Below are 11,733 nucleotides of genomic sequence, written 5' to 3'. Positions count from 1 at the left end.
TGGTCAGGTGTGGTTGTTTTTTTTAAATGGAAACTGAGGTGGTTTTTTTTTTTGTTTGTTTTTTGAAAAAACAAACTGATTTATTTTTATTTTTTTTGTTTTCTTTTCTGATCAAAAATTGATTATTTTTAGGAAAGCAGCCACTTTTTCTGTACAATTTTTCACTTCATTGGAAAAAAAAGTGTTGATGGAAAAAGTTTAACCAGCCCTATCACTCATCCACCACTCTAACAGAAGCTGCAGGTCCTCAATACCGCAAAACATCGGGCTCACTCTTTTCTTTCTCTCTCTTTAATACAAATGATTAATCCCTTCCATGGGAGTGACTGTGGTTCTCTTGTTCTCTTTTCTATAGTGACTTTCACACTGGATCCAGACACAGCTCATCCAGAACTCATCCTGTCTGACGATCAGAAAAGTGTGCATCATGGAGACATATGTCAGAATCTGCCCAACAATGCTGAGAGATTTGATTATTCTGCCATTGAGCTGGGCTCTGAGAGATTCACAGCTGGGAGACTTTATTGGGAGGTTGAGGTGAAAGATAAGACTAACTGGGACTTGGGTGTTTGTCTGGAGAACATAGACAGGAAGAAGAAGATTATAGCAAACCCTACAAAGGGATACTGGGTAATTGTGCAGAGGGCTGGAGATACATACAAGGCCCTCACTGAAGTTCGGACTTCCATAACTGTGAAAGTGAAACCAAAGCAGATAGGGATTTTCCTGGATTGTGTAGAAGGAAAAGTCTCATATTACAATGTGACAGATCGGTCACACATGTACACTTTCAATGCCAAGTTCACCGGGCCTGTCCGACCCTTTTTCAGTCCTTGGTACAATGAAGATGGTAAAAATGCTTCTCCTCTAAAAATCTGTGATGTTAAGGACTGGGAATGGGGCAATTCACAATGCCAGGTCAGGGAGGCAAATGTAGTCTAGTGAATAGGACGGGAGACAAAAAGTGAAGAGATGTAGGGTTTGTGCCTGGCTCTGCTGGGTTACCACAAGGAAGACTCGCTGGGTCCAATTCCCCTGCCTTGGCTATTTAGATCGCAAGCTGTGAGAAACAAAAGGTTTAATTGGTGAAAGAGCCAAGTGACTTTCAAATCCCTCAGCTAGGTTACCTCTGTTCCAGGGGCGGCTCCAGGCCTCAGCACGCCAAGCACGTGCTTGGGGCGGCAAGCCACGGGGGATGCTTTGCCGGTCTCCACGAGGGTGGCAGGCAGGCTGCCTTTGGCGGCTTGCCTGTGGAGGGTCCGCTGGTCCCACGGCTTTGGTGGACCTCCCGCAGGCGTGCCTGCGGGAGGTCCAAAGCCACGGGACCAGCGGACCCTCCGCAGGTCCCGCAGCTTCGGACCTTCTGCAGGCACGCCTGCGAGAGGTCCACCGAAGCCGCGGGACCAGCGGAACCTCCGCAGACAAGCCGCTGAAGGCAGCCTGCCTGCCGTGCTTGGGGCGGCAAAATCCCTAGAGCCGCCTCTGCTCTGTTCTCAAGATTTCTTGGCTCAGTTTGTTAATTTGAAACTTAAAACCGCTCTGTATATTTTATAAGTTTTATTAAAAGCTAATAAACAAACAAATTTAAAAATCTAACAGACTTATTTCTTGGGCTAACAGCTATAAAGTTTTACTAAACTAACTAAGGATAAGACAACAGAATTATCAAATCAAGATCACAGTTGGAATTGAGTTAATTAATCAATGAATGAATAATGATACTGAACTTAAAATACTCTAGTAATTTAGCCCCAAAGCATTGGTCTTGTAAAGCAAAGACTACAATCTTCGTAGAATACTCAAAAGAGAAGGACTCAAAACTTCATCCCCAGTCCCCAAAACCGGAATCTTATATGAAACTAATTGTAATCAAGTCATTAAATTAAGACAGCTGATCATCAAATCATGATGATATTAATACAGCACACAGTCAATTCTTAAACATACTACCCTTAAAACTTCAGGAGGCAGTTGTCCTGTTAGTTCCAAACTTTAATTACAGGATCTTGCTCATGGCAAGGTGAATGACTGAACTGATTGAATGGTTTTGATTCTAAAACAATCTAATTTGACCCTTAGACCTGAATGCAAATTTACACTCCACTTGCAGGTCCCATATGCTTAGGGCATGTCTATGCTACAAAATTAAGTTGACTTAGCTTCAGTCAGCATACAGCTACCGCAGTAATTACATCGATTGTCCATGTCTACACTTTGCTTCTTGTGTCGGTGGTGCGTGCGCTTGTCAGGAGCACTTGTGTCAATTGCACTGTTGGTGTGGGGCATTGGTTGAATGGCTTCTGAAAGCCAGTAACAGTCAACATAAGCAACACAGTGTCTATGTTGAAACTGCATCAACCTTGACTCTACGCCTCTCGTGGAGTTAAGTTGGCATTGTGGGGCGGTTACGTCAGCAGGAGCAAAATTTTAGTGTAGACCTTTCCATAGGTAGGTCGACGTACGCTGCCTTGCATTGGCCTAACTCTGTAGTGCAGACAAGGCCTTAGTGACTGCCAAGTCTCTTACTAGCAAACGAGGCAAACAAAGATTGGCTGCAACACACTGAAGACTAGAGGCTTGGAAATACAAACTGCTGCTACTGTTGGTGATAAAACTGCTATTCTATCTGGAAGAAGTGCAGGAACCTTCATGTTGTGGTGTACCAATAGTCACAGATGGCTTTAATTTAGCCCAGTATTCTGTCCACTGTCCTGCACCACACTAGTTGCCTCTTGCTGGAGAATTGGAAAATCTCAGTAGAAGACCTGTGAATCAAAGCTTTTCCACACCATACAGCATTTTCAGAGAAGACTGAAGTTGTTCCGAGTTCACTGAATAATTGAATTGACTATTAAGTAGGCCAGAGACCACATGAAAGTCATTCTATACCTCAGAGGTTACGAGCGCCCATGTGAGATCCCTGTTGGAAACCTTTTTTTTCCCCCCTGAGGCAGAGGGTGGGGGTGCCCTAACCAGTGGGATAAAGATTATAATGGAGGCTACCACCTCTTCTCCCATCCCCACCCCCCACCATTTTGTGTGGAGTGAGGCAGGTGCCTAACTCCATCTTGCAAAAAATAACTTAGGTGTCTAAGTTGCCTGACTCCAGGAGAGGGGTTCCTAGCTGTGGATCACAAGCAGAAAGAGGCACCTCCCAGCACCCCAGACCTAGAAGGCACTGAATTCGGAGAGAGGGACAGAGCTTTTAGGACATAACACTCTGGTTGGCATCTCCTCTTGGTTAGCGTAGGTGGCTCCCTGTCTAGCTTGGTGGGTTTTATGCTGCCCATTCCTAGGCACCTATCTCTCTCTGCATTCATTACGTAGGGATTCTGAGCACCTAACTCAGGATTTGTGGATCCCAGTGTGGTTCCAGTGATTTGACAGGTGCTTAAAAATTAGCAGTTGTGATGCTCAGCACCACAGTGCCTCAGTCCCTTTGTGGATCTGGCCCTTCAGCTCTGCAGATATTCAGCCTCACCAGAACTCACTCAACTCTGTTGTTGCCCTCTGAAACATCAGTGAAGGGCCAGCATCCACAATTTTCTCTTTCCCAACCCTCTGCTGCACGTCTGGTAGGTCCTGACAATCTGTTGAAACTGTTATCTCTCTGTTCGAATTAAAACAGCTCCTTCTTCAAAGTGAATGTGTAATTGAGGCTGAATGGAGTGTCGCTGTGTGTCCTCGTCTATTGGCCTAGACCAGGAGTTCTCAAACTTTTTTTGCTTAGCTCCCCTTTGAAAATATTTCAGGCTGTGACAACCTCTCTCTCGCACCTCCCCATGATACCGGACATCACTTTCAAGGCATCTGTGCAGATCCCTGCAGAGCTAAATAACCATACCATGCTACCCTTACTTCTGCGCTGCTGCTGACGGCAGCACTGCCTTCAAAGCTGGGCATCCAGCCACCAGCTGCTGCTCTCCAGCCACCCAGCTCTGAAGGCAAGAAAAAAGGATGAGCAAGAACCAAAAAAGACGTCATGTCTGGGAAAACCCGGACGTATAGTAACCCTATTTTTTTGTGATCTTGCGACACCCCCCCCCCCCACACACACACATAGCCTTGTGACCCCCATTTGGGTCGCAAACCCATTTGAGAAACACTGGCCTAGACCATATATAAATGTTTACGAGTCTACTACGGCATCTTAGGTTATGGAACTAGTCCTTTATCTCAAGCAGAGCTTGTGCTTTTAGATCCAAATCCTCTGAAGTTCAGTCCCAAACAGGGGCATCATTAAATATTGAATCCTGTTATTCTGCTTTGAAATAATCTACATGAAAAATGTTGTTGATTTATTTAGCCTTGATGAAGATGTGAGGTTAGAAAATTACAGCATCTTCAACACTCATTTCCTGACATATAGATAAATAGAATCCCTTTGATAAACTCACCACAGGGGCGGCTCTATAAATTACGGCGCCCCAAGCAGGGCGGCGCGTTTCGCCGCCCTTCCCCGGTCCCGCGGCCGGGGCAGAAGCGTCTGCGGCGGGTGCGCTGGTTCGCGGCTCTGGTGGAGCATCCGCAGTCATGCCTGCGGGACCTCCGTCCGAGCTGCGGGACCAGCGCGCCCGCCACAGTTATGCCTGCGGGAGCTCAAGCGGAGCCGCGGGAAGAGGGGACCCTCCGCAGTCATGCCTGCGGCAGGTCCGCTCGTCCCAGGCTCCGGTGGACCTCCCGTAGGCATGACTGTGGAAGGTCTGCCGGAGCCAAATGCCGCCCTGCCAGGACAATGCCGCCCCACGCGCCTGCTTGGCGCGCTGGGGTCTGGAGCCGGCCCTGACTCACCATCAGACCTACACTTTCTGTCAATGAAGTAAGAGGCAAAACTCCAAAGGAGGGATAGTATCAGGGCCGTCCAGAGGATTCAGGGGGTCTGGGGTCTTCGGCAGCGGGGGGCCCCCACTCTGGCGGTAATTTGGCAGCGGGGGGTCCTTCCGCTCTGGGACCTGCCCCCGAAGTGCCCTGAAGACCCGGGGCCTGGGGCAAATTGCCCGACTTGCCCCGCTCCTCTGGGCGGCCCTGGATAGTATTGCAAAATCCCAAGGAGGACAAGGTTTCAGGAAAGAGGGTATGATTGATGCTGTCAGAAGCAGTGAGTAAAGAGTGGAAGAAAAGCGGCTCAGAAAATGAGCTTTTCCCTTGGAAGCAAAAAAATATTTCATGTTCATTGATTCTTTTATGTGAAACTTTCACCTTTTTGTCAAAAAGATGAAAATGAGAAAACTGATTTTTCAGTTTTTTGGCAACTGAAAACCAAAAGCGTTTTGGCTAAAAATGCAAAACAAACAAACAAACCTTGATTTTTAATTTTAACTAATAACAAAAAAAATCCACAATTTTTCAGCTTTTGGGTGTTGAGTTTTCCAAGAATATTTTTGAGGAAAGCAGACACTTGCTGAGAAAACTGATGTTTTGTCCAAAAAAAAAAAAATCAAGTTGAAAAAAAGTTTAAATGAAATAATTTTGAGCACCTTTAGTAGATGCCCTGTGATATGACCAAGAAGAAATCCTCAGAAACCTTAGCAGAGAGAATTTAGTACAGTCAATAAAAGTCTTCAAAGGTATAAATTGGGGATGAAGATTAGAGAAAAGGAGGAGGGGCTAGAATAGGAGGCTGGTAAAAGAGAATGCTTTATTAATCTTTTGTCTGCATATTGTGCTAATAAAACCTGTGGTTTAATCATCGCCAAGCAGCCTTGCATTTTGATATGGGATGGGCTTTCACCTTCGAACTTTTCATTAATAAAACATCCTGCTTAGAACAGAATGTCTATTTTTGCCACATCAAAGGTGATTATGTTAAGCATTATGCTAAAGCCCATAGCGGTTCAAGAAGAAGTGGCACTTCCTCCTCTGATCATTCTATAAATAGCATCTCGGTCCCCCTCCCCTATTTTTTGTGTGTGTGTGTAAACTATGGGCTGGTATACACTATAGCTACGGTGCTCACAGATGTGAGAAATCCACAGCCCTGAGCCATAGATGAGCTATGCTGACCTAACTTGTGGTGTCGCCAGCTCTAGATCAATCGAAGAGTTCTTCCATTGGTGTAGCTACCACCTCCCAGGAAAATGGATTAACTGCAGGAATGGTAAGAACCTCTGCTTTTGCTGTAGTGAGGCCTGGTCTACACTACAGAGTTAGGTTGGTGCAAGGCAGCTTACGTCTATGGAGGTGTCTAGACATAAATTTCGTACCTGCCGACGTAACTGCCCCGCTATGCCGACTTAATAACTCCACCTCTATGAGCAGCGTAGAGTTAAGTTTGAAGTAATGAGGTTGATGCACTGTCAGTGTAAACACTGTGTTGCTTATGTCGATTGTCACAGGCCTTCAGGAGCCTTCCCACAATGCCGCACACTGACAGTACAATCAATACAAGTGCTCCTGGTGACACACCACTGACACAAGAAGCAGAGTGTAAACATGCACAAGTGATGCAGTTACTGCGACTGCTGTATGCCGACATAAGTTAGGTCGAGTTAATTTTGTAATGTAGACATGGCCTCACAGTTCACACTGAAGCACTACAGCAGCATCACTGAAGCTCTGCTGCTGTAGTGTTTTAAGTGTAGACATAACCTGTGTGGTGAGTTTCTGACAAATTGACAAATAGTTTTGGTTTATCAAAAACCACATTTTTCAGCAAATTTACTAGTTGCTGAAAAAACTCACCCAGTTTTAATCACAACACTATCCACAGGATCAGCCTGAAGGTTAGTCTTCTTTTGGGGATGGCAGAGGCTATGTTAGTGAGATAATTCTGTGGCGCATCCCTAAATTTGACTGCTTTTTTATGAACCATCATGAAAACCCACAGGACCCCTCTTTTCACCCTTCTGCTGCAGAAGTTATTCCTGACTCTTTGTTCTGGTGTCTCTGTGAAGTTGCCAGCTTTCAGAGAGATTTTGCAAGGAACAATTCTGCAACAAAGATAAAGAGCTTGAGGAAAAATAGGTCCCCAATTGCTGGAGGTCTCGTTGTACAAGGAATTTTAGTTTTGCATAGTGCTTAACAACCATTAGCTAGCTGATCTTCACAGCACTTCTCTGTGGTAGAGAAGTAATATCAGTTTTACAGATGACAAGAGTTGATGCTAGAGCCAGGATTAGATTGCAGGAGTTTCTTGTTGTACTCACTACACTGCTTTATCCACACCAACTCTCATGCGATTGAGCTCTTTGAGGAACTGGGTCCTGGGATCTTGGGTTTACTTAGTCCTTACTCCATAAACATCCTCTCATTGATGTCAATGGAAGTCTGGTGTACAGGAATTGCTATACTTTATCAGACCAGCCGTTCATCCAGTCTCCTGTCTCTGAGCAGTCAGTACCAGCTGCTTCAGAGGAAAAGGCAAGAAACCTGAAGCAGTGGACAATTCTGAAATAACTTGCCAATAGGGCACATTTCTTCCTAACCTCAGACACTTAAGTCCAGATCCTCACAGTATTTAGGTGCCAAACTCCCACTAAAATTGGGATCTGAGCCTTAGTGAAATATGCCTTACATATGTAAGCAGAGTCAAGATGAGCTCTACCCTGACATCTAGTGGAGAATTATGGCAAGTGTGGAAAAGAACTTCAGGGGCTGATCTTGTTTGCATAGGCACACCCACCCCGCCTAGCATGAGCCCATGGCAGCCCAAAATGGTCACTTTGACAGCTGTGGGATCCCCCGTTTCTCTGTTATTGGGGCAGGAGGAATATGGGGAATAAAGTGTTGATACTCTGATTATGTGAATCAAGGACAATGAAACTGTTTTATGACAGAGGGTCTTACCATCACTGAAGTAGTACTCGCTAGACAAGGGACATGGGTTCCAAATCCCACTGAATTAAGAGAGGTTGGGATAGGTGTTTGTACCTGGTGCCATGGGTCTGCTTTGAGGGACTGGGACTGTTGAATATCAGAGCTAATTTTGGTTCTATTAGGTGTCTAGTTACAGGCTGCTGAGCTGACTTCACTTTAGGTCAATGGTGTACCTGTACTGGGGCTCCCCTACTACAGGTTGAAGACAATGAAAAGCTAAAATCACTGAGTGCTGTGTTAACAAGTGGGGGGCCTGAAAATCTATTGCTAAGCTGATGGCAGAGCAGAGCAGTTTGTGGGACTGTTAGTGTGGCTCATGGTACAGCTGGTGGAGCAGACCGGTGCTGAGCAGTTTGTGGGGTGGCTGGAGCAGCTCATAGGACAGCTGGTGGAGCAGAGCAGAGTGGCTGGCAGAGTGGAGCAGTTCGCAGGATGGTTGGAGCGGCTCACAGTGAAGGCTGCAGCAGAACCCTGTGGAGAGGCGTGGCAGTTGGCCTTGGACCATGTAAGGTGCCCCTTACTGCCCCACCCAGGTGCATTTCCACCCAGGTGGGGGTGGGAGGTAAAACTCTGTAGATAAACTTTTGAACTCTGGCACTGAATTGACCAGGGACAGAGACTTTTGGGTTGTTAGAGACTTTTGGGGGGTTGGACTGTTGGGACTCTGGGTGATCATTTGCGTTGCTGGACTTAAGACCCTGCTCATGGGTTGTGTTATGAATCTTGTTTGTGGTGTTTCCCCCAATGTAGTGCCGCATTGTTTCCTTCATTAAAAGGATTTTGTTACACTCAGACTCTGTGCTTGCGAGTAGGGAAGTATTGCCTCTTAGAGGTGCTTGGTGGTATGTAATTGTCCCAGGTCACTCGGTGGGGGCTTGAGCCAGTTTTGCATTGTGTTATTGAGACGGAACCCCTAGATACTGAACCCGACCCTTGTTGCTGCCAACTCAGACCGGCAGAAGGGTTACGCATATAAGAACATAAGAGCAGCCACGCTGGTTCAGACCAAAGGTCCATCTAGCCCAGTATCCTGTCTTCCGATAGTGACCATTGCCAGGTGCCCCAGAGGGAATAAACAGAACAGGGCAATTGCTGAGTGATCCCATTCACTGTTATCCAATCCCAGCTTCTGGCAGTCAGAGGTTTAGGGACACCCGGAGCATGGGGTTGTGTCTCTGACCATCCTGGCTAATAGCCATTGATGGACCTATCCGCCATGAACTGATCTAGTTCTTTTTTGAATCCAGTTATACTTTGGGCCATTAAACAGAAAGTCCCTTGTAAATTTTACCCTGGCTCTAACTTTAATTGTTTTTATTATCCATGGCAATGACTAATTCTCCTTTGACTCCAATAAACCTCTGGCCTCAGGTAATCACTGAGGCAGTTGGTTTCAAAGATTAATTATTTGTTTGTGAAAAAGGTTTTCCTTTTATCCGTTTTTAAAATAGCTGCCCTTACATTTCATTAGTTGCTCTATTTCTCCTTCTATTATATGAGAAAGAAGAAACAGAAGCTCCCAATTTGGTTCCGTATACCAGTATGTTACTAATGTTTGCAGAATGTATTTGGAAACCTCCATGAAGTCTGTCTTTCTTCTGTCTTCCCCATTTTTGTTAACTTACCATATAGGGTCCCTGCCTTTGGAACAATCCTCCACCTTTCTTCAAGTGTTTCTAGTTTACAAGTAATTCTGTGTTTTATCTGGATGCCCCCATTGAAATGCAGCCTATTTGTTTTGCACAATTATGAAGTGATGTAATATTAGCTACAGCTGAAGAAATTCAGATACATTTGGCATAGATGATTCTCCCCAGCAGAAAACTGAGACAGATGGTTGCCTTCTAAATACAATTTTATTTTAGCCTCATAATGCTTGGGGGCATGGGAAAAAGAACATTTTCAAAATTATAATTATCATCAGGCAAACGGAGAACCTTGGAAAATCAAAATGGCTGCCTTGGAAATACTTTTTATTGTTGTGTTTTTCTTTAAGACAGCATCTTTATCTCTCCATTATAACCAGCACACGATAAGGATCCTGGCTGCTAATCTACTTTCACTTCTAAAGTTACTGAGCGCAGTGCGAGAACATTTCAAAGCAGTGCAAAACACATCAGGTAAAGGGGTAAAAATACCATCAGGCTAATGTAAAACTCTGACTTCATATGTAGAAGTAATGATGCACCCTCCTCAGCTGACATATTCACTAAAAATATTACGTTAAAGCTAATGCCTTGAAGTGGATGTTAAGGTGGCTGAGAACACTGTGAGGAGCCTGAAATTACTCAGAAGTATTTTTGCTCCAGGATTCATCAGGTAGGTGATCTTTGTTCATCTGAATACCATCTAGTCTGCTTTTTTCTAGGTTTCCCTACTCACTCTGTGGCATTTATTCTTTAGATGAACTGTTAATGTCAAATAGACATTGGTCCTAGGACATCCACAGATAAACCGTCAGTTTCTTACTTTGCATTTAAATTATGTTAGCAGTATAGGCTTGTCAGAGGCTGGTACTTTCCTTCGTTATTATGATTAGGACACTAACATTCAGTTCTCATGCAGAACTCTCCACTGTCATTAACGTAGAGTTCTGCGGGAAGACTGATGAGATATTATAGCTGCAGGTAATGACATTCTTATATAGTTTGCCATCTTGTATATTACTGGGAGGGGAGGATATATTTTACCCCCATGTGCTGTGTCAAGAGGGTTTTCAAAGGTGGGAGCATACGGAGGGGAGGAAGCTGCTTTCTCACCTTTCTCTCTAAGAATGGGTGTCTAGTGCAGAGTAAGAGACTAATTCCCTCATGCTCTTTGTATCTATATTTTCCTATATTTGGAATATGGATGTTCTGCTTCTCTAGCCTCCCACTAGCAGAGGACTGAGATATGTAGTGGAGTTGTATTCACCCTTTCATTACTTCATCCATTAATTAAGAGACTGAATTCCAGAGCAAAGATGGGGAGGATTTTCATCCTGGCTTCTTGGCTTCTAATTAATGATAATCATAATTTGTATTATCATAGTGCCCATGGGTGGTGGGTATTGCAGACCAGGGGAGTCTAAGTCTTCCCAAACAGCCAAGTGTTGCCCTGCCCACACTCCACCCTGAGCCCCCCTCCTGCATGTTGCTCTTCCACTGTGGCTCCAGCCCAGGCTGCTCCTCTTCCCAAAGCGGGTGGGGCCTGGGGCTAGGGCTGGCAGCCCAGGACTTGAGACAGCTGGGGCCAGTGCTCAGGATGCCTGGTGCTGGGGCTGCTCAGTGCTCTGGAGCTGGGGAACGGACTGCCCGCATGACACTCTGGGGCTGCGGGTACTGGGACCACCTGCCCGGCACTCCAGGGCTGGGGGCGCTGGGGTGGGCTGGCTGGAGCAGCCCAGGGCTGGGTTGGAGGAGCTGGCGGCCAGGGCCAGCCAAGGGGTTGGGACTTGGGGCAGCTGGGGCGGGGCTCTTCTGGCCATGGTGGGGGGCTTGGGGCTCCAGCAGTGGAGGGGAGGGGCCTCGGGCAGAAGGGGCATGGCTGGGGCCTAGCCCCCATGAGCAGGTGGTTCATGCACCGCCCATGAGTCCCTGTCATGGACCTGGACTCCATTGTGCTAAGGGCTGTACAAATACAGAACATAAAGTTGGCCCCTACTTCAAAAAGTTTGCAAGCTAAGTAATCCCAGGAGTATAAAGAGAAGCACAACCTCATTGTCTCCAATTTTACATCCCGGTCAGAATGCAGGTGGTAAGATAACTCTTTGGAAGCTACTCAGGAGCTATTTTTTAATGGATCACCCAGTTTTCAACCTTCAAAGCAAATAAAATATTCAGGGTATTTTATGTAATGTTCACCATATTTGCATCAAATTCACTGGCTGACACTCACTTATTTCTGGCTTTTTTTGTTCTTGTTGGGTTTTTTTGCCCA

Source organism: Mauremys reevesii, linkage group 15, assembly GCF_016161935.1.
Source record: "Mauremys reevesii isolate NIE-2019 linkage group 15, ASM1616193v1, whole genome shotgun sequence".
NCBI classification, from domain to species: domain Eukaryota; kingdom Metazoa; phylum Chordata; order Testudines; family Geoemydidae; genus Mauremys; species Mauremys reevesii.
This window is presented reverse-complemented; position numbering follows the sequence as displayed.